The 27,223-nt window shown below is 47.1% G+C and overlaps 1 protein-coding gene across 3 annotated transcripts in view; it reads left to right on the plus strand.

Moving 5' to 3' along the window:
- The window catches only part of PPP1R16A (protein phosphatase 1 regulatory subunit 16A), a 39,006-nt gene that overhangs the window by 368 nt on the left and 11,415 nt on the right, over positions 1–27,223 (plus strand). The window contains exons 1-2 of one of the 3 annotated variants that reach the window (XM_058699517.1): positions 1,719–1,886; positions 2,930–3,022. The exons of 1 other annotated variant lie outside the window; for it this stretch is intronic. The gene's annotated coding sequence lies outside the window, so the exon portion shown is untranslated. Of the gene's footprint in view, positions 1–1,718; positions 1,887–2,929; positions 3,023–27,223 lie in introns of those variants that run through there. One more of the 3 variants, XM_058699516.1, reaches the window with a different exon arrangement.

A 27,223-nucleotide genomic window follows, 5' to 3' on the forward strand; every position in this document is an offset into this window, starting at 1 on the left:
AGGGGTCAGGACCGGCTTCTGGAAGTGGCCGCCTGTGAAGGCCGCCGGTAGGGCTTTTCACGTTTTGTCTGTGGAGTTTTCATTTTTGCAACCTGTTGGCCAGGTGGGCAGCGCCAGACTTATCTCCATTTGCAGCCAGGAAATGAAGGCCGGCGGGAGTGACACGCCCGGGCTTTGTGTGGGCTTTGGAGTTCGGCCAGAGGAGAAACTGGAGCCTCTCAGGGCTTCGGGTGACCTCGCTCGTGGGGATCCTGGGCTCCTCCTCACAGACTGGGGTCAGAGTGAGAAGCTCTGCCGTGCGGAGAGTGCCGGGCCGTGTGCTCCAGGCCCGTGGCGGAGTATCCGTGACTGGTTTGGGCTCCTCTGGGTCCTGGAGCAGAGGCTGAGGCAACCGTGGGATTAATTTCCATGGGTGCAGAGACGGGAGGCGTGCATGGAGCCATGCCAGGCTCAGGGAAGCCTGAGAAGGGCTGGCCCTCCTCAAAGCTCCGGCCTTACTTTTCCTGGAGCTTTAACTTGAGGGGGGAGGTGGCTGTGGGAGCACCGTGCTGCCCTTGTCAGTCCCTGTCTTGGCCGAGCAGTGAGCCCTCGTGGGTGTCCTCCCTGGGCAGGATTGGTGTGTTTCCCTGAATCCCAGAAATGCTGAAGAGGCTTGTGTGCTCCTGGCTGTGCTGCCTAGTGCGCTTCAGGGGCACGGAGGGGAGCCCCTGCCTGGAGCTCTCGGGCCAAGTTACAGAAGGGGCTGGTGGCTGCCTGAAGGAGCCTGCACAAAGGCTACCTCTGGGCTCCTCATTGTGAGGCTGTGTCCCCCTTTCTCTGCTCCCCAAGCTCTTGCTGAGAGCTGGGATGGGGAAGCTTTAGAATGTGCTTCCTCCCTTCCCTTCCTGTGCAGGGGCTGGATTTCCTCCCTGTTGGCTGGAGCCTCCTCCCCTGGCTCCGCTGGTCGGTCATGGCCTCATCCCTCACCTGCTCGGGGTGTGCCTGGACTTTGCTCTCCCTGCCAGGCACCTAGGAAGAGGGCCGCTGTGCCTCTAGGCTCTACACTGGGATCTGTGTTCTAGGGATTTGAGTCCTTGGTCTCTTCCGACAGCCTGTCTCCACTGTGTGTGTTTGGGAACTTCAGCCTATAGCACACCAAATACAAGGACGCATTTGGCTGGGTGGATTTTGGTGGCAGTGGTAACATTGATGTGTCCCCACTCTCCCTGAGAGCCCTGTCATGAGCACGCTGTGGAGGCGCACACACGGGTTGTGTCTTTCCACAATGACGGCTTTATTCAGTCACCCAACAAGGCTGACACCATCATAGAGCAGGTTCTGGGTTCCAAACTCAGGGACATTTCGCCACGTGATTAACTTGGCTTCTTCCACGGCACCCGGAGCAGAACACGAGACAGGCCACACGACAGACAAGGCAACGGAAGGGGGTCAAACGCCAAGTCAGTCTGCGGGCGCACAGTGGAGAGGAAGCCTCGGTCCCGTCCGAGCCAGCTCTCGGCACTCACTGCTCATCACGTTCAAGCCCTTGAAGGATCTCGGGGCTGTTCGGAGACCAGTCGGGCAGAGGCCTCGGCCGCAGCTGCCCTTTTGAGGTGGTCACACATAGAGGGGTCGTGTCTGAAGAGTCTGACGGTTTGCTGCAAAAGTCTGCCCCTTTTGAGGGGGTTTAGTTGGTCCCGGGGCCCCAGCGGACCTCCTCTGCTTCTGCTTGTCGTCAGTTCCGGGGTGTCCGCTGATGCTGGTCTGGCCGAGATCTCGTGGCGGCGGTGTCCTTCACTGCCTGTGTCGCTGCTTGACACAGGCCCCCGCTGGACCTGAGTGACTCCACCTTGCTGTCTGCAGCACCCCACCCTGGTGCCTGTGCCACGGTTTACTCATTAGCCAAAGTAAGACATCTCGGAGGCTCTTCCCTCACCTCCAGGCTCTCTCAGAACTTCTTCCTAGATATTCTTGATTCTGGCTCTTCCTGTCGATCCCTTCCACCACATAGCCTGTCTCTGGGATTATAGCAGTTGCCCCTCACTGGTCTTGGCTCTGTTGTAGCCCCTTGCCCCCCTTCTTCTCATCTTAGAGTGATTGATCTGAAATGCAAATCTGATTCTTGTACTTTGCTTCTTGAAACTTCCTCATGGACTTCTGAATAACACTCACCTGTCTGTGCAGACTAGTTCCCATCCTGTGCCCCTTCAGTTGACCCCTGAGCACTTTTCCATGTGTATGTTATGCTGCCACCATACTTAACTCTTGTGTGGTGGTGGAAGGGAGAGAACAAACCTTCCCCCACACCTTCTAAGCTCTGTGACCTTGGGCAAATTCTCATCAACAGAGCGGCTGAGAAAGAAGGACAGAGAGATACAGGAATGTCCGGCTCTCCAGATGCCCAGGGGAGAGGGTCCCATGGAGCAGGCACCCTGTTAGGGCAGGTATAAAAAGGTCCGATGGGGGATGTTGGATTCTGGGCTGTGTCCTTCCTTGGCAGCTGTGACAGACAAAGCACATTGGTGCTGGCGGAGAGCACGTGGGAGGTGGGGTCATGGAGATAAGGCCCTGCAGACAAGTCTTCAAGGAAGTTTCAGTGTGAAGTAGAGGAGAGTGTGGGGGAGGTGGAGGGATGGGAGTTGGCTTGAATAGGGAGGTCCATGGAAGTCCAGAAGGATTTGGACTTGGGCAGAGGAGTAACTGACGACTTCAAGGTCCCTGCAGATAGAAGGGGGCTGGGCTGCAGAGTGGAGGTGGTTGCACTGAGTGCAGAGTGGCTTGAAGAGGCCTGTGTCTTCTCCACGCTCAGCCCCAACTTGCCATGCCAGGATTCCCTGAGGCCTGGGCCTTTCTTTGATATGACCATTATGGTTTTGTTGACTTTGCGTGATATGCTGTGTAAGCTTCACCTCCCCCACCCCCCTACCCAGAACCTCTTCCTGTTTTGAAGGAAGGGAGGATGGTGTGGATGCAAGGGACTCCCTGGGAGCCTCCAGGCCTCAGATGAAGGCTCAGTCTCCTGCAGAGCCCTCCCATTGTACAGGTAGGTTTCAATGTCCCTCCTTGTGCATCAGGGCCGGGGGCAGAGCCTTGCCATGGCTGATGAACCTCCTGACACACCCATATGCGCCGCTGAGTGATGGTCTCTTCCATCACACCAGCTCCCCGACAAGCTCAGAGTCTCCTGGGCTACCTTCGGTCAGGAAGTGCCAGGAACCCAGTTACTGAGCACTTCCTGAGAGTCAGGCATGAGGTTCAGTTCCAAGAACATGGTGGGGGGGGGGAAGGACATGTCAAACGTTAGAACAGAGCGAAAAGATAGGAGAGTGACAAGGTGACCACAGAAGACCTCTAAGGAGGTAACGTTTCAATTGCAGTCTGAGTTACAAAAAGGGAGTGAGCTACCCTAAGATCTGGTGGAAGACCCTTCCAGATACAAGGAACAGCTAATGCAAAGTGGGACTGACGCTGAAGATGGACACATGCTAGACCAGAGGTTGGCAGGGTGGTGGTTGTTTTTTTCTGTGAAAAGCTGGATAGTAAATACTTTAGGCTTTGCAGGCATGTGGTCTCCGATGCAGCTTCTAAGTCTGCGACTTTGTGGGAAGGGAGCCACAGACAGTACAAATGCGAGTGTTCTCTTTCAACAAAACCTTATTCGTCGATGTTGAAATTTGAGTTTCATATCATTTTCATGTGTCAAAAAATACTTTTTTCCCAGTTATTAAAAGATGTAAAAGTAAGTCTTAGCTCATGGGCCGTATAAAACCAGATGGCAGGAAGTAGTATGCCAGCCCTGTGCTAGACACCAAAAGTGCTGTGTCAACTCACTGAATCCTCCTCAGGACATTGTGAAGAAAGGACTATTATCATTTCATTTATGGATAAGAAAACTGAGGAAAAGAGGTCAAGAAACTTGACCGGTCTCCTCAGCTTCCCACTGCTTCAAACCCAGAGTTTGAGTCTGGTTCCTGAACTCAGCTCCCAGCCACTGTGGTCTCTGGAGCTGGAGGTTTCCGAGGTGTAGAAAGCAGAAAGCAGGAAGCAGGAAGCAGGTGTAGAGTGGAAGGTGGAGAGGGAGGTGTGCAAGGAGATGGTGAGGCCAGCAGGGGCCAGACCACGTAGGGTGTAGAGGCCAGGATAAAACTTTGGGAATGGGTACTTTTTTTCACATCAAACTTTATTGAGGTATAACTTACATATAATAAAACATCTATTTTAAGTGTGGTCTGCTGGGTTTTGGTAGATGTACACATCTTTGTAAATCCACCATAGTCCAGATGTACAACATCCTCCCACCCTCAGAAGTTCCCTCATTCCTCTGTGGCCAGTCCTCCCTCCACTGGGCCCCAGGCAACTACTGATCTGCTGTTTCTGTAGATTCAGTGTCCCTTTTTTAGAATTCACGTAAATGGAATGCCATGGAGTGAACACTTTGTGTTTGACTTCCTTCACCAGGCATAATGTTTTGGAAATCGAGGTGGTACAGGTATCAGTAGGTCACTCTTTGCTGCGCGGTTCCATCAAATTGATATACCATTATTTGAGCTATAGGTACGTCTGTCGATGAGCATTTCGTTTCTCTCCAGTTTGGGGCTATTGTGAATAAAGCTGCTGTGAATATTCACGTATACAAGTCTATATGTGGATGTATGTTTATTTCTCTTGCTGAAATGATAGAAATGATGGGTCGAAGTGTATAAGTAACTACATAAGAAAGTGCCAAATTATTTACCAAAACGTTTGCTATCATTTTATGTTCCCAGTTGTTCCTTGTTCTCAATTCAGTGTTGCCATCCTCTTAAAGTTTAGCCATTTTCATGGATGTGAGATGGTAACTCACTGAAACTTTAATTTACATTTCCCCAATGACCATGGTGTTGAGTATCTTTTCAAATGTGCTTATTTTACTGGCCATTTGTATATCTTCTTTTGTGAAGTGTCTGTTCAAATCTTTTGCCCTTACAATATGGATTATTTATCTTATCAAGTTTTAAGAATTCTTTACATATTCAGGATGCGAGTTCTTTGCCATATATACATATATATGTACATATATACATATACATACACATACATATATATATATATATGTATGTGTATGTATATGTTGCAAATTTGTTCTCACAGTCTATGGCTTGCCTTTTAATTTTCTTACCAGTATCTTAAGCAGGGGACACTTTTAATTTTGATGAAGTCCAGTTTGTCAGTGTTTTTTCCTTTATGGCGTGAGTAGAGGTAAAGGGTCGTAGTTTTCCACATAAATATGCTGCCATTCTAGCACCATGTTTTGAAGACCATCCTCTCCCCATTGTGTCACCTTAAGATCTTTGTTAAAAATCAATTGAGATGGGAATGCAAGCTGGTGCAGCCACTCTGGAAAACAGTATGGAGGTTCCTCAAAAAACTAAAAATAGAACTACCCTATGACCCAGCAATTGCACTACTAGGCATTTATCCACGGGATGCAGGTGTGCTGTTTCAAAGGGACACATGCACCCCAGTGTTTACAGCAGCACTATCGACAAGAGCCAAAGTATGGAAAGAGCCCAAATGTCCATCGATGGATGAATGGATAAAGATGATGTGGTTTATGTATACAATGGAGTATCTCTCGGCAATCAAAAAGAATGAAATCTTGCCATTGGCAACTACGTGGATGGAACGGGAGGGTATTATGCTAAGTGAAATTAGTCAGAGAAAGACAAATATCATATGACTTCACTCATGAAGACTTTAAGAGACAAAACAGATGAACATAAGTGAAGGGAATAAAAATAATATAAAAACAGGGATGGGGACAAAGCATAAGAGACTCTTAAATATGGAGAACAGAGGGTTACTGGAGGGGTTGTGGGAGGGGGGATGGGCTAAATGGGGGAGGGGCATTAAGGAATCTACTCCTGAAGTCATTGTTGCACTATATGCTAACTAATTTGGATGTAAATTAAAAAAATAAAATAAAATTAATTTAAAAAAATCAATTAAGGGGCACCTGGGTGGCTAAGTTGACCATCGGTTCTTGATTTCAGCTCAGGTCATGATCTCATGGTTGTGAGATCGAGCCCCACCTCGGGCTGGGTGCTGACAGCAAAGAGCCCACTTGGGATTCTCTCGCTCTTTGTCTCTCTCTCTCTCTCTGTCTGACCCTCCCCTGCTCTCTCGCTCGCTTGCTGTCTCTCAAAATAAATAAATATTAAAAAAAAAATCAACTGACAGTTTTTTCGTGGGTGTATTTTCAGGAATTTTCTATGTTGTTCATTGATCCTATACTAATATCCCACAGACCTGATTATTAGAGCTTTATAATAATTCTTGAGATCAAGTAGTGTAAGTTGTCCAACTTGTCTTCTCTCTTTTTTATTTGAGAGAGAGAGTGAGCGAGCATGAATGGGGAAGAGGGGCAGAGGGAGAGAGAGAGAAAGAGAGAATCTTAAGCAGGCTCCATGCTCAGTGCAGAGCTTGATGTGGAGCCCAATCCCACGACCCTGGGATCATGACCTGAGCTGAAATCAAGAGTCGGATGCTCAACCAACTGAGCCACCCGGGCGCCCAGCTTCTTCTCTTTTCCAAGTCATTTTGGCTCTTCAAGATATTAAGCAGTTCTATATAAATTTTAGAATTAGCTTGTCAGTTTTTCCAGATGGCTCTCTGAGATTTTGATTGGGATTGTATTGAAGCTTTAGATCTATTTTGGGGAGAATTGATATTTTAACAATATAGAAAATAGTATATTTCTACATTTATTTAGTTCTCGGTTGTTAACCATAAAAGTAAAAATGCCATTTATTTTGCCAGCAAAAATGCGTTTGTGTATAGCAGAGAATTGCAATCTGGGACAAGCAAGCCACAGGCAAGTGTACACAAGGAAGGGGAGGAATAGAGCAAAGCAGAGGACCGCCGTTTTATAGAGGAGAGGGGGGTTGGAGTAAACTGGGGGTTGTAAGTATACTGGCTTATCATTGGCTGGGCTGTTGCTGCAGGAGAATGAAATCTTCCTGCTAGGGTAGTAAAGCAGTAAGGCTGGGCACGGTTTGTCTTCTCCTAAGAGATGTGCAATTGACGAGGAGTGGGGCGGGGTCAGCGAGGGCTCCCCCTGCTGGCCTCCCGACTGCCTTCTCATTACTGATCCTCACATCCCCTTTTGATTAAAATCTCTCTTTGCAGGCGTCACTAATCAAGAGGCAGGTTCTCCACATTTGCTGGTTTTGCCCCTTAGTACCAGGGAAGACTTTTCCTGATCGTCATGTCCTATGTGAGAAGGAAACTGCACAGCATTTCACTTAAGGCCACATTTGAGTAACAAAGAAGGTTAGGACAGAGAACTCAAAGGTACTTCCCATCTGTCTTCCATATATATTTTTTTTAGTAAAAAATTTGTTTAAGTTTATTTATTTATTTTGAGAGAGAGTTAGAGCAGAGGAGGGGCAGAGAGACAGGGAGAGAGAGAGAATCCCAAGCGGGCTTCACACCATCAGCACGGAGCCTGATGTGGGGCTCAAACTCATGAACTGTGAGCTCATGACCTACCTGAGCCTTACACAACTGAGCCACCCAGGCGCCCCCATATTTTTCTAAGTTTTTTTTTTTTTTTAATGTTTATTTATTTTTGAGAGAGAGACAGAGTGCAAGCAGGGGAGGAGTAGAGAGAGAGGGAGACACAGAATCCAAAACAGGCTCCAGGCTCCAAGGTGTGAGCATGGAGCCCGAAGTGGGGGCTCGAACTCATGAACCGCGAGATCATGACCTGAGCCGAAGTTGGACACCCAACAGACTGAGCCACCCAGGCGCCCCCACATCTTCTTTATCCATTCATCCATCAATGGACATTTGGGCTCTTTCCATACTTTGGCTATTGGTGATAGCACTGCTCTAAACATTGGGGTGCATGTGTCCCTTCGAAACAGCATACCTGTATCCCTTGGGTAAATACCTAGTAGTGCAATTGCTGGGTCATAGGGTAGTTCTATTTTTAATTTTTTGAGGAACCTCCAGACTGTTTTTCCAGAGTTGGCTGCACCAGCTTGCATTGCCACCAACAATGCAAAAGAGATCCTCTTTCTCCACATCCTCGCATCCTTGCCAACATCTGTTGTTGCCTGAGTTGTTAATGTTAGCCATTCTGACAGGTGTGAGGTGGTATCATCTCATTGTGGTTTTGATTTCTATTTTCCTGATGACGAGTGATGATAAGCATTTTTTCATGTGTCGCTTGGCCATCTGGATGTCTTCCTTGGAGAAGTGTCTATTCATGTCTTTTGCCCATTTCTTCACTGGATTGTTTTTTGGGTGCTGAGTTTGACAAGTTCTTTCTAGATTTTGGATACTAACCCTTTATCTGATACGTCGTTTGCAAATGTCTTCTCCCATTGTGTCGGTTGCCTTTTAATTTTGCTGATTGTTTCCTTTGCTGTGCAGAAGCTTTTTATTTTGATGAGGTCCCAATAGTTCATTTTTGGTTCTGTTTCCCTTGCTTCCAGAGACGTGTTGAGTAAGTTGCTGTGGCCAAAATCAAAGAAGTTTTTGCCTGCTTTCTCCTTGAGGATTTTGATGGTTTCCTGTCTTACATTTAGGCCTTTCATCCATTTTGAGTTTATTTTTGTGTCTGGTGTAAGAAAGTGGTCCAGGTTCATTCTTCTGCATGTTGCTGTCCAGTTTTCCCAGCACCACTTGCTGAAGAGACTGTCCTTATTCTATTGGATATTCTTTACTGCTTTGTCAAAGATTAGTTGGCCATATGTTTGTGAGTCCATTTCTGGGTTCTCTATTCTGTTCCATTGATCTGAGTGTCTGTTTTTGTGCCAAAAATGTTTATTTATTTTTGAGAGAAAGAGAGAGAGACAGAGTGAGAGTGGGGGATGGGCAGAGAGAGAGAAAGAGGGAGACACAATCTGAACCAGGCTTCAGGCTCTGAGCTGTCAGCACAGAGCCCAGTGCGGGGCTCGAATTCCCAAACCGCAAGATCATGACCTGAGCCGAAGTCGGATGCTTAACTGACTGAGCCACCCAGGTGACCCCACCCCCCACTTTTTTTTAGTGTTTATTTTGAGAGAGAGCAAGTGCGCGTGCACATCCCAACACAGAGCTCAATCCCACGAACTGTGAGATCGTGACCTGAGCCGAAATCAAGAGTCTGACGCTTAACCGACTGAGACCCCCAGATGCCCCTGGAGGTCTCCACCTAGACCTTCATGAAGGCAGAGGAGCACACTGAGGAACTAACCAGGTGCATTTGAGAAGGTGCAGTGACGGTATAAACATGAAGCGATAGCTGATGAATTTTGTGCAAAACAGCAAAACTTCAAAGATGGTTTAAAACAGAATTGTTATCTCAAAAGAATTGTTTGGAACCAAACGTGTTACAGATCAGATAGTATAGCCTATAGGGTTACAAATTCAGAGACGTGAATTTGTTTTTTTAATTTTTTTTTTCAACATTTTTTATTTATTTTTGGGACAGAGAGAGACAGAGCATGAACGGGGGAGGGGCAGAGAGAGAGGGAGACACGGAATCAGAAACAGGCTCCAGGCTCCGAGCCATCAGCCCCGAGCCTGACGCGGGGCTCGAACTCACGGACCGCGAGATCGTGACCTGGCTGAAGTCGGACGCTTAACCGACTGCGCCACCCAGGCGCCCCAGAGACGTGAATTTGAATAAGAATCCAAAGTCAGTTAATATTTCAGTTGAAAGAAGACTTCTGTGAATTCTGAACCTTCTAGCCCTTCAGAAAAAGCAAGTGAAAAATTAATTTCTCATGGGATCACGATGAGGTTGTTTCTGAAGGGCCATAATCATAGAAGTTTCCCCCTTTCCCAAGGGCTCGGGAAATGCAGACAAGGGCATTGTCTTTCCATGAAAAAGAGATAAGAAACAACAGTGAGAAAAAGGTACAGAGGCCTAGTCTGGACGTCTTAGGAAAGGTGTCTCTTCAGATGCCGTCTGCCTCAGTTTGGGGGGGTCTTTATTCCAGGTGACCAGATGTGCAGGGCTAGGCAGGCTCTGGTGCTTTCTTTAGATGTATCACGTGAATCCAAGAGTCTCTTCCGAAGACTTTGGTGAACAAAGGGTGGTTACAGGACCTGATAAGGGCCTTTTCAGAGAAGTTAGAGTCTAAAATGTTCAGGTTACAAGGTGTGATGCTCCAGGTCATTGTCTCCTGGGAATGCACGGTGAAGAGATTATCAAAGCGTGGTTACTTCTTTTTTTTTTTTTTTTTAAGATTTTTTTCATTTTTGTTTAAGTAATTTCTACACCCAGTGTGGGGCTCCAACTCATAACCCCGAGATCAAGAGTCACATGCTCTACTAACTGAACCAGCCAGGCTCCCCAAAGCATGGTTGCTTTTATTAGAAGCAATTATAGCTTTACAATATTGAAATACATCTTCTTTTTTCAACTGTCAGTCAAAGGAGGGAGAAGCCAAGTGCACTGGATGTCTTATGACTACCTCAAAGGCTAAAAATTTGTGAGTTTCCAAGGGAGTGAATCTGAGGTTTAGAAGGACTAATGGCAATGCTTTTAGCCAAGGTACTTGGAGGGTCCCTACCAACTGTGCTAGTTGAATTTCAATGCCACAGTTAGTACATCCAGCCAACTCTGAGGATTGAAGGTGGGGTACAAACTGAATGTGTTGTTGGACTGGCCAGTGAAATGAGTTCCCTGATGACTGCAAAGTTCAAGAGGAGATCCCTGGGTAGGGATAATCTTTTCTAATAGAATGTAATTTTTTTTTTTAATGTTTATTTATTGTTGAGAGAGACAGAGCATGAGCAGGGGAGGAACAGAGAGAGAGGGAGACACAGAATCCGAAACAGGCTCCAGGCTCTGAGCTGTCAGCACAGAGCCCGACGCGAGGCTCGAACTCACGGACCGTGAGATCATGACCTGAGCCGAAGTCGGACGCTTAACCGACCAAGCCACCCAGGCGCCCCCAGGCGCTCCCTTTTCTAATGGAATTTTAGCCACAGAAGAAGCATTGGCCCGTCCAGAAAAGAAAGCTTTGGTCCAGTGAGAAACCATACAAACCATGACTAAAATATATATATCTATACCTGTGAGATGGGAAAGCTGTGTGAAATCCACTTGTGTGAACAGATTTCCCTGGATTATACTTTGGATTGGTGGGAAAGCAAGGTAGACGCTATGGGCACCCTTTCTTCTCTTTCTCCACAAATAGTGGTTCATGAATGCTACCATTCTGTCAGTAGACCATGATTTAATGCACGTATGGAGGGAGGTAGTGCGAACTTTAGAATTTCTGGGAAGGCTGGATTGTTATTTGGTTCAAACCAGAGTTCTCTTCTTGTTGAGCCAGTAATTACTAGATTTCCAATACTGTTTTTCATCTCTGGGGCCAATTCTTGGCTATCTCTTATCAACTTTTCCAAATCATCATTTGGGAGAACATCCTTTTGGACCATGACAAAGGTTTTGACCATTGGTTTCCTTGAAAGCAGCATTTTTTCTATGGAAAGTGTTTCTGGTTTTGTCATGGATGAAGATACAAGCTAGAGTAAGCTGCAGAGCCCAGGCTGTCGTGTTGGAGTGGCCGGAGGTCAAGGTGCCATCTCAGTGACTTCAAGAGGGTGCAGTAGTATACCCAGCACCATATTTACCATTTTCATCCTTCATCGTTTTAACATTTAAAAAAATGTTTCTTAATTTTTGAGAGAGAGACAGAGACAAAGACAAAAAGACAGAGCACGAGCAGGGGAGGGGCAGAGAGAGAGGGAGACTCAGAATCCGAAGCAGGCTCCGGACTCTGAGCTGTCAGCACGGAGCCCCTTGTGGGGCTCGAACCCACAGACCAGACTGCAAGATCACGACCTGAGCCAAAGTCAGATGCTCAACCGACTGAGCCACTGACGCCCCGTTCTTTTTTTTTTTTTTTTTTTAAGATTAAAAAAATTTTTTTAAATAATCTCTACACCCAACGTGGGGCTTGAACCTATGACCTTAAGATCAAGAGTCACATGGTCCACTGACTGAGCCAGCCAGTCCCATTTTCATCCTTTAAGAACCATTAGTAGACTATGAAACATCTGTATTGGCTAAAGGAGTTTCCCGCAAATTGTCATGGGGGTCAGAAGGTGATCTGTCAGCATTAAGCAGTCATGAGGGGTTTTGTCTGGGTCCAAATGTAGTCTTTGCTTCAAGATCAGATGCCCAAAGTTTTGAACCTGAGTTTGAGCAAATTGAAGGTTTTTTGTGGGGTTCAGGGAGACTATGTCTCTCTCTCTCTCTCTTTTTGTTTTAATTTGGAGATTGAACCACATTATTTTATTTTACTTATTTATTTTTTAAAATAATTTACATCCAAATTAGTTAGTATATAGTGCAACAATGATTTCAGGAGTGGATTTCTTAATGCCCCTTACCCAATTAGCCCATCTCTCCTCCCACAACCCCTCCAGTAACCCTCTGTTCTCCATATTTATGAGTCTCTTATGTTTTATCCCCCTCCCTGTTTTTATATTCTTTTTGTTTCCCTTCCTTTATGTTCCTCTGTTTTGTCTCTTAAAGTCTTCATGAGTGAAGTCATACGATATTTGTCTTTCTCTGACTAATTTCACTTAGCATAATACCCTCCTGTTCCATCCACGTAGTTGCCAATGGCAAGATTTCATTCTTTTTGATTGCCGAGTGATACTCCATTGTATATATAAACCACATCATCTTTATCCATTCATCCATCGATGGACATTTGGGCTCTTTCCATACTTTGGCTCTTGTCGATAGTGCTGCTGTAAACACTGGGGTGCATGTGTCCCTTTGAAATAGCACACCTGCATCCCGTGGATAAATGCTTAGTAGTGCAATTGCTGGGTCATAGGGTAGTTCTATTTTTAGTTTTTTGAGGAACCTCCATACTGTTTTCCAAAATGGCTGCGCCAGCTTGCATTCCCACTTTATGTCTCTTTAAGGCCAAAAGTTTTAACATGTGGATGCTGTCTCCTGTGAAGTGGCAGGAGGAGGGGAGCAGAGAAGCAAATCATCTACATATTGTGACAAAGTAGAGCCTGCAGAAAACTTGCTGTCATCCAAATTGGCTTTTAAGGTTTGTGAAAAGTAAGAAGTCTCTGTAGGCCTAGGGCATTACTGTCCAGGTGGATTCCTGTTCTTCCCAAGTGAAGGGAAACAGATTCTGGCTGGCTATCCTTATCGGCTGGAAAACTAAATGTACTCTTGGGTCAATTACAGTAAAATATTTGCTTTCATTGGGAATGGACGTTAGCACATGTGGGTTAGGAACAAGAGGGTGTTGAGGGATAACAGTGTTATTTATTGCTGGGAGGTTCTGGACAAACTTCCCTTCTGTGGCCATTGGGTTTTCTTACAGGTAAAATGGTATTACAGGGACTAGTGCAGGGGATGATGGGGCCCTAAGCCTCCTAACCTGTTATGGGCTTGATGCCTTCCAGGGCTTACCTATAGGTATTAATTCTGGGGAGAGGGTTTGAGGTGACCTATTTTTTTTTTTAACATTTATTTATTTATTTATTTATTTATTTATTTATTTATTTATTTATGAGAGAGAGAGAGAGAGAGAAAATGCATGAGTGCAAGAGGGGCAAAGAGAGAGGGAGACACAGAATCTGAAGCAGGCTCCAGGCTCTGAGCTGTCAGCACAGAACCCCACGCGGGGCTCGAGCTCACAAGCCGTGAGATCATGACCCAAGTCCCCCAGACACCCCTCGAGGGATCCATTGGAATCTTGAGGGGAGGTGCCTTGTGGATTCTGCCAATATCAGTTGAGGATTTTGCCCATAAACAGGGTGGCAGTGAGAGTCAGAAACAGAAAATAAAAGACAGCAAAGCGTGATTTAACTGCCCTGGTTGGCTATTTTGATTACTGTTGTAAAATCCTAGAATTATTTCCGTCCTTTGTGAGAAAAAAATTCTGGCGTGATACTTTTCTAAGACCTCAATCCAATAACTGAATAGGTTGGAAGAACTAAGGAGAAAAGGGTAGGTGTCTCTCAGAGGCCTAGACAGAGAGTGGGCTCAGAGACAGGTTTATTAGAAGTTTCTTAGAGACCCCCACTGTCTGAGCTGTTTGAGTACCTCAAGGCAGGTAGCCGGGCACCAGGATTGTAGCTGTGCTGTCCGTTAGGACAGAAACATTCATTCCTGATCTATGGAGTGGTTTCTCCAAGCTGATCACAAGAGGGAGGGCTGTGAAGAGCCTTGTAGTCCCTCAGAGCCCCACCATGGGGAATGAGGACTTTGCAAAGGCTGGCGAGAGGGCTGAGGGCACCTGGAGTGCTCTGCCGGTGTCCTGGCACTCTGCGGTGACAACAGAGACTTGAGGGGTTTGGTTTGTTCCGGGAGCTTCTTTCCCAGAGTTGAAAATTAAGAATTTTATTGGTCTTTCTTTTATGTGACTCATCTAGCATATGACTGATGTGGTCTGACAGATTAAATCTGGGGCTGACATAGTTCCATCCTGGTCCTTTTAACTAAAGGAGAAAGACCACTTTAGCCTGTTTGTAACCACAGAGTTGAGCGCTCCCTGGGTGGATCCAGTTGCTGAAGGAGGACCAGAATTTTTTTTTAAAGACAGTTTGGAGCCAATTGTAATTATGAACAGGTTCATCAGGCTTCTGTGTACAAGCCTGACTTTTATTCCAGTCTGCAGGCTTGAGAAAAGCTGTTGAGGGCCATCTGGGTGGCTCTGGCAGTTAAGAGTCCAAATTTGGCTCACCTGTCCTTGCTCTGTAGGGGTTTCTAGCTAGTGTGCTGGTATCTTGCCCACAGCTAGGGGTTTGTTTCTCTAAAATCCCTTCAGGATGTTCCCTTTTGGCTAGCTTTATCCTACATTTGGCCTGGCGCTCACCAATATATGTGGCCTAATTGATAAAAATCTGCGAGACCAGGTAGAGAAGTTTGAATAACTATGTTAAACTCTTCAGCAAACCCAGGAGAGTCTTCAGTTACTTTACTTTTTGTTTTTAATGTTTATTTATTTATTTTGAGAGAGAGAGAACGGAGGAGAGAGGGTGGGGAGGGGCAGAGAGAGAGGGAGAGAGTGAGAATCTCAAGCAGGTTCCGTGCTGTCAGCACAGAGCCTTACATGGGGCTCGAACCCACAACCCTCGGATCATGACTTGAGCTGAAATCAACAGTCGGATGCTCAACCCCCTGAGCCACCCAGGCGCCCCCAGAAGACTTAACTTTGAAGGGCCAAGTTTTAATAGGTTCAGGAGAGGAGGGAGAGGGGAGAGGTTCAAAGGAAAAGGGAAGTTTGGCAGAAAGAGGGAAAGAGCACTGGGCGTAAGTAGCTGCCGCGTCTGCAGACAAAGAGGATGGGGAAGGGGCAGGAGGCCTCAGAAGCCATTGTGACTCCCGTTAATTGTTGGTTTGCCTCAGTTAACTTAGAAACAGTATTTTTCGGCGCGCCTGGGTGGGCCCGTCAGTTAAGTGTCGGTCTCTTGATCTCGCTCAGGTCATGGTGTCCTGGCCAGTGAGTTTGAGCCTTGAGTCGGGCTCCATGCTGACAGTGTGGAGCCTGCTTGGGATTCTCTCTCTCTCCCTCTCTCTCTGCCCCTCCTCTGCTTGTGGGTGCTCTCTCTCTCTCTCTCTCTCTCTCTCTCTCTCTCTCAAAATAAATGAATAAATTTAAAAGAGAAATAGTATCTTTCTTTTCTTTTTTGTAACGTTTATTTATTTTTGAGAGAGAAGGTGTGAGCAGGAGAGGGGCAGAGGGCGGAGGGCAGTGGGGGACAGAGGATCTGAAGCAGGCTCAGCACTGACAGCAGACAGCCTGATACGGGGCTTGAACTCTGAAACCATGAGATCATGACCTGAGCTGAAGCCAGACAGTCAACTGACTGAGCCACCCCAGTGCCCAAAATAGTATTTTTCAAAGAGGCAAATTTAGAATCCCGAAAACATTTGGGAGCCTCAAGATACCATTTAAAGTAGGCATCCCAAGGGGTGCCTGGGTGGCTCAGTTGGTTGAGCGTCCGACTTCAGCTGAGGTCATGATCTTGCGGTCTGTGGGTTCGAGCCCTGTGTTGGGCTCTGTGCTGACAGCTCAGAGTCTGGAGCCTGCTTCAGATTCTGTGTCTTCCTCTCTGCCCTCCCCTGCTCATGCTCTGTCTCTTTATCTCTCAAAAATAAATAAACATTAAAAAATATATTTTTTTAAATAATAAAATAAAGTAGGCATCCCTGGGGCGCCTGGGTAGCTCAGTCGGTTAAGTGTCTGACTTCAGCTCAGGTCATGATCTCACACCCTGTGAGTTCGAGCCCCGTGTCGGCAATGCTCTGTGCTGACAGCTCAGAGCCTAGAGCCTGGTTCAGATTCTGTGTCTCCCTCTCTCTCTGCCCCTCCCCTGCTCATGCTCTGTCTCTCTCTGCCTCAAAAATTAATAAAAATAAAATAAAATAAAATAAAATAAAATAAAATAAAATAAAATAAAAATAAAGTAGGCATCCCATTCAGAGTATCTCCCTTCCCTTCCCTTCCCCTCCCTTCCCCATAATGGCCATTAAAGTTCTAAATTACTTTTGGTTAAGTCAGTCCATTTACTTATAAATGAGCGTGTGGAGAGACCATAGTTTTTATTTTTATTTATTTTTTAAATATTTTTTTTAACGTTTATTCACTTTTTGAGAGACAGAGACAGAGCACGAGCAGGGGAGGGGCAGAGAGAGAGAGGGAGACATAGAATCTGAAGCAGGCTCCGGGTATTGAGCTGTCAGCACAGAGCCTGACGTGGGGCTCGAACTCTCGAACCTGTGAGATCATGACCTGAGCTGAAGTTGGATGCCCAACCAACTGAGCCACCCAGGTGCCCCCCACCCTTATTTTATAAATTTTTTATTGTTTCTTTATTTTTGAGACAGAGAGACAGAGCATGAGGCGGGGGAAGGGCAGACACACACACACACACACACACACACACACAGGCAGAAACTGAAGCAGGCTCCAGGCTCTGAGCTATCAGCCCAGAGCCCAACTGGGGGCTCGAACTCATGAGCCATGAGATCATGACCTGAGCCAAAGTCGGATGCTTGACCAACTGAGCCACCTGAGACCATAGTTTTTAAATGTTTGTTTATTTTGAGAGAGAGAGAGAATTCCAAGCAGACTCTGCTCTGTCAGCATAGAGCCTGATGTGGGGCTCAAACTCACGAACTGTGAGATCATGAGCTGAGCCGAAATTAAGAGTTGGATCCTTAACCAGATGAGCCACCTGGGTGCCCTGAGACCATAGTTTTCAAACTTAAAACCAGTAGGGAGGACATTCTCAAAGCACTTATGATCCCTAGGATCCCATTTCTTAGAGGCTTTTCTCTAGAGCAAAGAGAATAATCCCTAAACAGCACACTTTCAGTGGGAACAGCCTGGCTCCAGAAGGAATCAGACCAAAGGCCAGCATAGTTCCAAAAGGAACAGTCTAGTCCAAGTGGGAGTCGGACTGAGGCCAAATGGGTTATTCTCAGAAAAAAACAAGGCCTTGAAACAGACACTGAACAGCATTGAGAGCTCAAACAGAGAGCAGAGCTTGGAATCCAGGAGAAAATTTCCCCTCACACTTCAGGGTGGGTAAGAAAGCACTGAGCTCAGTTGGCGCTGTGGGTACGAGTACCTGCTTGCCCAACAGCCTCAGATTTGTTGGGGGTGTTCCGGGCCTCACTTCTGATCACCAAGTAATGTTAACCTTAAAGATAAAACTGCCACTTTTTTTTTTTTTTAATATTTATTTATTTTTGAGACAGGGAGAGACAGCATGAACGGGGGAGGGTCAGAGAGAGAGGGAGACAGAATCTGAAGCAGGCTCCAGGCTCTGAGCTGTCAGCACAGAGCCTGATGCGGGGCTCAAACTCACAGACTGCGAGATCATGACCTGAGCCGGAGTCAGATGCTTAACCGACTGAGCCACCCAGGCGCCCCAAACTGCCACTTATTTTATCCGTGAAAATGGGTTTATTTGGGAATAGCAGGGAATTGCATCCCGGGGCAAGAAAGCTCTGTCAAAAGCAGAGGCAGGTCTGCAAAGCACAGGCTCTTTAGGGAGGAAAGGGGGTGAGGAGGAGGGGCTGTTGGCAACTAAAAGTCCTGAGGCAGGCAGAGGCAGGAAAGCAGTAGCCACCTGGAAGGTTCCTGGTGGGTGCGTAATTGACATGAGAGCTCCCTCTGCTGGCCGCCAGACTCCATTCTAAATAAGGTTTCGTTTTATTAATTTTCACACTGTATTGTCTATTGCTGTGTATCACGTTACCCTAAAAGATAGAGGCTTGAAACAGCAGACATTTGTTATCTAACAGCTGCTGTAGGTCAGGAATTAAAAAATGGTTTAGCTAGGTGGTTCCCGTTCAAGTTATCATGTGGTTGTGTTAGGATAGCCAGGGCTGCATCAGCTGAGGGCTGGACTGGGGCCGGAGGACCTGCTCACAAGCTAGGTGTCCCCAGCTCTCGCCCATGGGCTTTTCCATAGACTCCTCAAGTGCCTCAGCATACTAGCTAATTTCCTCCAGCCTCAGAGATCCAAGAGAGGGCAAGCAAGAGGCTGCATGACCTTTTATGACCTAACCTCTGAAGTTATCCACTGCCGTTTCTGCTTTTGTTTGTTTTCTGTTTGTTAGAAGTGAGTACCTAGGGGCTCCCGGGTGGCTCAGTTGGTTGAGTGTCTTGATTTCGGCTTAGGTCCTGATCTTGAGGTTTGTGAGTTTGAGTCCCACATTGGGTTCTGCACTGACAGTGTAGAGCCTGCTTGGGATTCTCTCTCTCTCCTTCTCTCTCTGCCACTGTCCTGCTCATGCTCTGCCTCTCTCAAAATAAATAAATAAACTTAAAAAAGAAGTGAGTAACTAAATCCAACCCATACTGAGGGAGAAGTGGATTAGGCTCTACCTTTTTTTGTTTTTAATTTTTTTTAACATTTATTTATTTTTGAGAGAGAGATGGATTATGAATGGGGGGGGGGGCGCAGAGAGAGAGGGAGACACAGAAGCCAAAGCAGGCTCCAGGCTCCGAGCTGTCAGCACAGAGCCCGACGCGGGGGTCAAACCCACAAACCGTGAGATCATGACCTGAGCCGAAGTCGGACGCTCAGCCAACTGAGCCCCCCAGGTGCTCTAGGCTCTACCTTTTGAAGGGAGTATCAAAGTATTCCATACTTTGTGATATTAATTTTGTAGATAATAATGAACATTTTACACTTTCCAGTTGTTCGTTGCCAGTACAGACATACAGTTAATTTTGACATTGTCCTTGTATTTCACAGCCTTGCTAAATATACTTCTTTATTCTAGTATCTCTATTGTAGATACCTAAGGATTTTCTTAAGCTTATTTATTTATTTTGAGAGAGACAGAGCACGAGTGAGGGAGGGGCAGAGAGAGAGGGAGAGAGAGAATCCCAAGCAGGCTGTGTGCTGTCAGTGTAGAGACTGACTCGGGGCTCAAACCCCCGAACTGTGAGATCATGACCTGAGCTGAAGTCAAGATGATTAAGCCACTGAGCCACTCAGGCGCCCTGGTATATAGTATTCTTAACTTGTTTTGTCTTTGGTTTTCTTGTCAGGGTAATAGTGGCCTTACAAAATGACTTAGGGACGTGTTCCTTTCTCTTCTATTTTTAGAAAGGGCTTTTGTAGATTTGGTATTATTTCTACCTTAAGTGTTTGATGTAATTTACCAGTGAAACCATCTGGGCTTAGAGTTACTTTTTTGGGAAAGTTTCTTACTGTAAATTTAATTTCTTTAATAGATACAGGGCTATTCAAATTTTCTGTTTCTTCTTGAATTCATTTTGATAATTTGTTTCATTCAGGTAATTTGCCCATTTATCTAAGTTAAACATGGCATTTTTTTTCCACACAAGGCCAAATGGTAAATATTTTAGGCTTTTCAGGTCATGTGGTCTCTGTTGCAGCTACTCAACTATGTTGTGGTAGCACAAAACAGCCATAGACAATACATAAACAAGCTAGTATAGCTATATTCTCATAAAACTTCAGTTATAGTAACATGTGGTAGACCAGATCTGGTCTATCGGTTATAGTTTGTTGACCCTTGACCTAAGTTGTTGAATTTATTGTCATAAATTGTTCAGAACACTGTCATTTTAATCTTTTTAATGGTCTGTAAGATCTGTAGTGATGTCCACTTTTTCATTCATGACGTTGGTAGTTTTTGTCTTTTCCTTTCTTGATCAGTTGAGTAAGAGTATCAATTTTATTGAGATTTTCAAAGGAACAGCTTTTAGTTTCAACATTTTCCTCTATTTTCTATTATTTTCTGTTCTTATTAGTATTGTATTTTACTTACTTTGGGTTTAATTTTCCTCTTTTTTATTGCTATTACTACTACTACTACTACTACTACTACTACTACTACATTATTTGTTTTGTTTTAAGTAAGCTTCACACCCAGTGTGGAGCCCAAAAAGGGGCTTGAACTCACAACCCTGAGATCAAGACCTGAGCTGAGATCAAGAGTCTGACGTTTAACTGACTGAGCCACCCAGGTGCCCCAATTTTCCCCTCTTTTTCTAGCTTCTTAAGTGGAAGCTTAGGTCATTGATTTGACCTTCTTATTTAAACTTTCAAAGGTAAATATTTCCTTCCAAGCACTGCTTTAACTGCATCTCACATATTTTGATATGTTATGTTTACATTTTCATTCAGCTCAAAATACGTTCTAATTTTCATTTGGATTTCTACCTTAGCCTGTAGGTTATTTAGAAATATGCTTTTAAGCTTCCAAATATTTGGGAGTTTTTCTAGATATATTTTTGTTATTGATTTCTAATTTAATTCCATTGTGGTTGGTAAACATATTCTGTGTGCTTTCATTCCTTATGAATCTGCTGAATCTTGGATTATGTCCCAGCATATGGTCTACCCTGGTAAAAAAAAAAAAAAAAAAAAAAAAAAAAAAAATTTAGCTTTTACTAATGGAAAATTTCAAATGTCCATACATGTAGACAGGATATAATGGTCCCCACATATTCATCACCCAACTTCAACAATTACCAACTCATGACAGTTTTGTTTCACCTAAACTTTTTATGTTATTTTGAAGCAAATCTCAAATATGTCATTCACTCCGTAAATATTTTTTAAATCTTTTTGTAGAAAGAAAACTTTTTTTTTTTAAGTTTTTATTTATTTTGAGAAAGGGCATGCAAGCAGGGGAGGGGCAGAGAGAGGGAGAGAAGAATCGCAAACAGGCTTCGTGCTGTCAGCACAGAGCCCAACGTGGGGCTCAATCTCACGAATTGTGAGATCATGACTGGACCAAAATCAAGAGTCTGAGGCCTAACTGACCTAGCCGCCCAGGTACCCCCACATTACAAGTTTATATGGGGGCTTCCAGGTCATATTTAGGACCACAGGAACTTTACCTCCTTACTCTTACGTTTGTATCTTTTTTCTCCCATGCCAGGAATCTTGGTTCTCTGTGAGTCAGGATGACAGAACTGTTATCTTACAAGTGATAGGTGTGAGCTACTTATCTGTTGCATCCCACAATAAGCCTAGGATGGTCTTAGGGTAAAAATACCAGCTTCACTGCCAGTAACATGATTATTGAAAACAGGATGTGGGGAACCTCCATCCTGCTCCAGCAGTTCTCGGCAGCCTGGCCTGCCTCGTGCAAGGGGGGGTTTGGAGCTGGCCCTTTTCCTCCTCTTCCTCTAGTCCCCCGTGCCTTTTACTTTGTTTGTCTGATTTTCTTAATGCGGAACACCTGGGTGCTCAGTGGGTTAAGTGGCCACTGAGCCTTGATTTGGGCTCAGGTCATGGTCTTACCGTCGTGAGTTTGAGCCCCGCGTTGGGCTCTGTACAGATAGCGTGGAGCCTGCTTCGGATCCTCTGTCTCCCTCTCTCTGTCCTTACCCCACTTACACTTGCTCGCTCTCTCTCTCTCTCTCCTCTCTCTCTCAAAAATAAATAATCGTTTTGAGAAGGAAGACAGAGGATCCGAAGCAGACTCGTGCTGACGGCACAGAGCTCAATGTGGGGCTCGAACTCCCGAACCAGGAGATCATGACCTAAGCCAAAGTTGGATGCTTAACCAACTAGACTACCCAGGCACCCCTACTGTTTTTTTCCCTTAATTGTGGTAAAATGTATGTAATATAAAATTTAACATTGTAACCATTTTTAGGTACAATTCAGTAGCATTGAGTACATTTGCAATATTGTGCAGCCATCATCAATATCCATTTCCAGAACTTTTTAACCAACTGAAACAGAAACTCTGTCATTAAAAAAAAATTTTTTTTTTTGATGTTTATTTGTTTCTGAGACAGAGAGAGACGGAGCATGAGTGGGGGAGGGGCAGAGAGAGAGGGAGATACAGAATCAGAAGCAGGCTTCAGGCTCCAAGCGGCCCGATGCGGGACTCGAACTCATGAAATGTGAGAGATCATGACCTGAGCTGAAGTTGGACACTCAACCGACTGAGCCACCCAGGCGCCCCAGAAACGCTGTCATTTTTAAACAATTCCCACCCCTGTCTGCCAGCCCCTGACAACCACCATTCTTTCTGTCTCTGTCTCTGTGAATTTACCTATTCCAGGTACTTCATAGACGTGGAATCCTACTACATGTGCCCTTTGGTCAGATACATTTGTAGCATGTATCAGATTTTCCTTCTTTTATTATGACTGAATATTCCCTTGTACGTATATACCACATTTGGTTTATCTTTTCTTTTGTCAGGGGACATTTGAGTTGTTTCTGCTTTTTGGCTATTGGGAATGATGTTGCTGTGAACATTGGTGCACAGATATCTGAGTCCCTGTCCTCAGTTCTTTTGCGTGTGTGTCCTAAAGTGGACTATGCCACCAGGTTTACAAGGCAAGTGTGGTGGAAGTTACATTGTCACGTTGTTCATAATCCTGTGTTGCAAAAGTTGGAAACGATGTCAGTCTTTCTGTTGCAGAGTTAGGCCAGATGCAGAACTATGTGCTCTTGTCTGTGTGTCCCGTCACCCAGGTCCTGTACCCCTAGAAGAACAGTGTTCTTGCTAGCTTCAGGCTCATGGGGATTCTGCTGTTTTATGTGTCACCTGTCCCCTGTATCATGTCCTTGAGTTTTTCTGACCTCCATTGTTGCATGGACACACCGTCTTGCCGTCCTCTCTGTTCACCATCCTTGCCTCCAGCTTCCAGGAATCTGTATGCTAATCATGAACTCCCTTTCTCTCTGATGCCCCTCTAGTTTTCCCACTGGGTTTATGGGGGGGCGGGGTCTCACCTTGGGCACGTGTGTGCTCAGATCCGCACATCTCTTGCTCTAAGGCTGTGTGGCCCCCATGCCTCTTCCACCTCTCGCGCCCCCAGCTTCCCTTACTTCCGAGGCGCAAGGGTCATTGTCTGTTGGGGAGAGAGGTTTGAGTCAGAGCAGACCCAGGGTTACAGCATTGTGGTTTTGCCCTTATTGTATCTGACAGACTTTACTCTCCAGATCTGCATGTTTGGGTCCTGGCCCATTGGAGGGACTAGGCTAAGCGAGGCTACATGGGACAGTGTGGCTGCTGAGGGACTGGAGCCTGTGTTGGCCTCCAGGTGACCTGGAGCTTCTGGAAGTCCTTTCTGCCTCCTAGCCAAGAGCTGGCTTTTCCCTTCAGTCCTCAGTGAGCCTCTTTTCAAGTGCAGATGCCTCCAGCCAAGTTTCTTTCATTAGGGCATCTAGGCCCCTGACACCTTGCTGTTAGTTTATTCAGTTTATTTTGGAGCTGGGTGGCAAAGGGTGAGGAAAGGGGAGAGGGAGGCTTGGAGCCTCTGGTTTCTGGGGAGAGGCCTGCCGGACTCTGGCCCCTCGTAGGCACTGCCACCAGAGCTCGCTGTGGTCCCTGCCTGTGTCTAGAGCCTGCTCTGGCCCCCGGGGCCTCACTCCCAGGACCCCCTCGCAGGATTGTCACACGGCAGTTGTGACTGAGCTGAGTGAAATTTCATTCTGTGGGTTAGAATCCCGGAGAGCTTGCATTTTGTCTGGCTCTACAGGTCTGTGTCATGGTAGGGGGCTCCGAGGAGCACGGAGACCGCTGAGAAAGGATGTAGGCCCTTTGTGAGGGTCTCAGAGGAAGCTGAGACCGGGTGAGTTAGTCCTTGATGGGAGGCCGGGGAGCCAGAGAGGAGATGGGTTATAGAGCCACAGCATGTAGGACACCTCGTACAGGCTCAGGGACCAATAAATGGACCAGTGGAACGGAGTCGAGAATCTAGAACGGCCTCAGATGTGTGGGAACTTGCTTTATGTCCGAGGTGGCGCCACAGAGCAGTGGGCGGGGAAGCAGCCACCACACAAGCGGTGCTGGGACAGTTGGAGGTCAGGACGGAAGAAAAGTGAACTGGAGCGTACGGCCCCATAACGGACTGTTACAGTCATAAGAGGCCAACCCCTTAGAGCCACAGAGCTCCGACTGGATGTGCCGTGCTCCCGTGCCTGGAAGGTGTGCGTGGACACATAGGTAGAAAAACCACACCCGAGGTAGCGACGGCCAGAAGAGTGAGGGGAGGCCCTGACCCCGTCCTGATGGGGTAGCGCTCGCATGGTTCTGTCTCCAGTTTAGGTGTGTGTTCGGTGTCTTCTGTATTTGTATCACACTTCACCGTAAAAAAGACTTTTCGGAGGGGGCCCCGACACACTGGGGGAAATGTTGGAAGCCTGTCCGTCCCGGGGCCAGGCACGCACGGCTGCCATGAGATCCAGGCTGGCCGCACAGTGGTGGGAGGGCGTCCCGCCGGGGTGACGAGCAGGGCTGCCGAGTGCTGGGGTGGAAACCTGTGCAGGCCCTGAGTCCAGGGCGTCTGGGCTGTGTGTCTGAGCCCTGGCCTTCCATGGGGCTGTCGGGACCATGGGGGTGCTTCATGCAGAGGTGAGGGGGTTGAGGTTAGCGTTTTCAGTGCCCTGGGGCTGCAGTGTGGAGACTGGCTGGAGCTCCAGCTGGGAGCAGAGCAGCACCTGTGAAAGATACAGACCCAGTGGGAGTCAGGGCCCAGGGGTAGCTCCGGCCTTGCCTCTCGGGGCCTCCTCTCCCCTCCCTGGCAAGAGGGTCCAGCCACGCCGTGGGCCATCCCGTGGGCCTCCCCACTCCTGCTGTTGCCTGCTTCCTAGTTCTCAAACTCACCAGATGTCTTCCCTCTGGGCCTTTATGCTGACCCTTCACTCAGACTGGTTGCTCCTTCCTGCCCATGGGATGGCACCTTGTAAATGGTCATCTAGCGCCCTTCCCTTGAATGCCAGCCTGGAGAGGCAGGAGCTGGACTGCTGCTTGTGGAAGAAACGAGTGAATGAGCAGGGAATGTGGGCTTTCTGGAGCCCAGGTCTGCCTTGGTAGCCGTTGTGGTGGCAGGGTTGTTGAGCCATGGTGGGGTTGGCTAGTGCCAGGGATGTAACCAGAGCAGGCACTCCCATCCTGGGGTTCTCCTGGGTGGTGGAGGCTGGTACCAGGGGAGGCTGAGGGACCGGAGGAGGTCCCAGGCCCCAGGCAGTAGCACAGGCAGAACTGGAGTTAGGTCCACCAAGGGGCTGCCCGTAATGGGTCCCTGAGACTGTGGTGGGAGACAGGCAGAAGGACAGAGGAACAGGCCTATGCCACTCTGAGAGATTAGGACATGGAGGAAGGACGTTTTGAGAGTAGGAGGCCGTTAACCCCATTCCTGTGTTGGCTTTGAGAGACTTCAAAGCCTAGAATGACAGGTGACCGTGGCACAGTGTGGATGTGGCTCCCCCCCTGAGAATCCTCTGGTGCCCTGGGCCAAGTGAGGATGATGATCCCCCCAGCCTCACAGAGCAGGTCTCTGAAAGTCATCCTGATGCTGTGACAGGTGAGAGTTATGTGGCGGCCGATCCCTCCCATTCTGTTGGAATGATCCTGGGGGTTCCCCACTGCCAATGGGGCCAGGTGTTCAGGGAGCCATGTGTGCCCTTGACCCTTGAGCATGCGCTTCCTGAAGCTTCAGGGAGATGGACATCGATTGAGCATTTGAGCCCACAGCCCAGTGTCCCAGTTGGCCAGCTCTCCTGGGAATGTCCTGTACAGCCATGCCCCTGGAGCAGGTTCAGTGTGGGACCCGGGCACGCTTCCTCTAGGGCAGTGCCTGCAGTGGGGTGGCTGTTGGAGGATGTGGGTACCATTCCGGGACAGCCACAGGTCCCCTGTGCCTTCCCCAGCACGGGTCTCAGCTCTTGAGGGAGTGTCTCCCTGGTGGCTGATGGCCTGGCGGGCGGGGCGGGGCACCTTCTGTGGATGACATGAGGGGGTCTCGGAAGGTCTTTGGCCCATTCGCTGTTTGGCGGAAGGTTCCCTTTTGCTTTTTAGTAGTTCTTCTATCGATTGCTGGTTATGTATTGCCAACACCACTTCCTTCTCCAGGCCATCCTCTTTTCACTCTTTTTATTTTTAAACATTATTTGGAGATCACTGCAGGTTTACATTCAGTTGTAAGAAGCAGTTCAGAGAGACAGTCCCCTGAAGACGTCTGGGACACTAGCATCCACACTGATTTTTCCAGTTTTATGTGCACCTGGATGTGTGTGCACACACGTGTGTGTTTCCTTCTGCGCATTCTTGTCACACGTGTGGGTTTTTGTCACCACCAGAATCAAGGTGCAGAGCAGCTCCATAACAAGGACCCTGTGCTGCCTGGGTAGCCATGGCCATCTTCTCCCTCAGCCCCCACCCCACACCCTAGGATCTGACCACATCGAGGATATTTTATCACTGGGATCACATGGGGTGTAACTGTTAGGTGCCCAGTGCCCTTGAGACCACCCAGGCTGTGTGCATCCATAGTTGGACCCTTTCATTGCTGAAGAGTGTCCCATGATGTGGGTAGACCAGAGTTCCGTTAACCATTCACCCATTGAAGGGCTGGGGTGTTTCCAGTTTGGGGCTATTACTAATAAAGTTGCTATGAAGTTCGTGTTCGGGTGTTTGTGTAAACTTGGATGTCATTTCTCTAGGACAAATGCCCAAGAGTGCCCCTCCTGGGTCCTATGGTAAACACACATTTACTTTTTGTAAGAAACTGCCGAACTGTTTTCCAGAGTGGCTGTGCCATTTTACCTGCCCATCGGCAGTGTGTGAGACCCATTTTCTTTAAACCCTTGCCATTCAGATAGACGTGCGGCGATATCTCACTGTGGTTTTAATTTGCATTTTCCTGATGGCTGATGCTGTTGAAGATCTTCTCATGGGCTTTTTTGCCATATGTATATCCCCTTCAGTGAAACGTCTGTTCGTACCTTTTGCCCACTTTGTTTCTTTTTTTAAAAA

The sequence above is a fragment of the Neofelis nebulosa genome, chromosome 14, assembly GCF_028018385.1.
Source record: "Neofelis nebulosa isolate mNeoNeb1 chromosome 14, mNeoNeb1.pri, whole genome shotgun sequence".
Taxonomy (NCBI): Eukaryota; Metazoa; Chordata; class Mammalia; order Carnivora; family Felidae; genus Neofelis; species Neofelis nebulosa.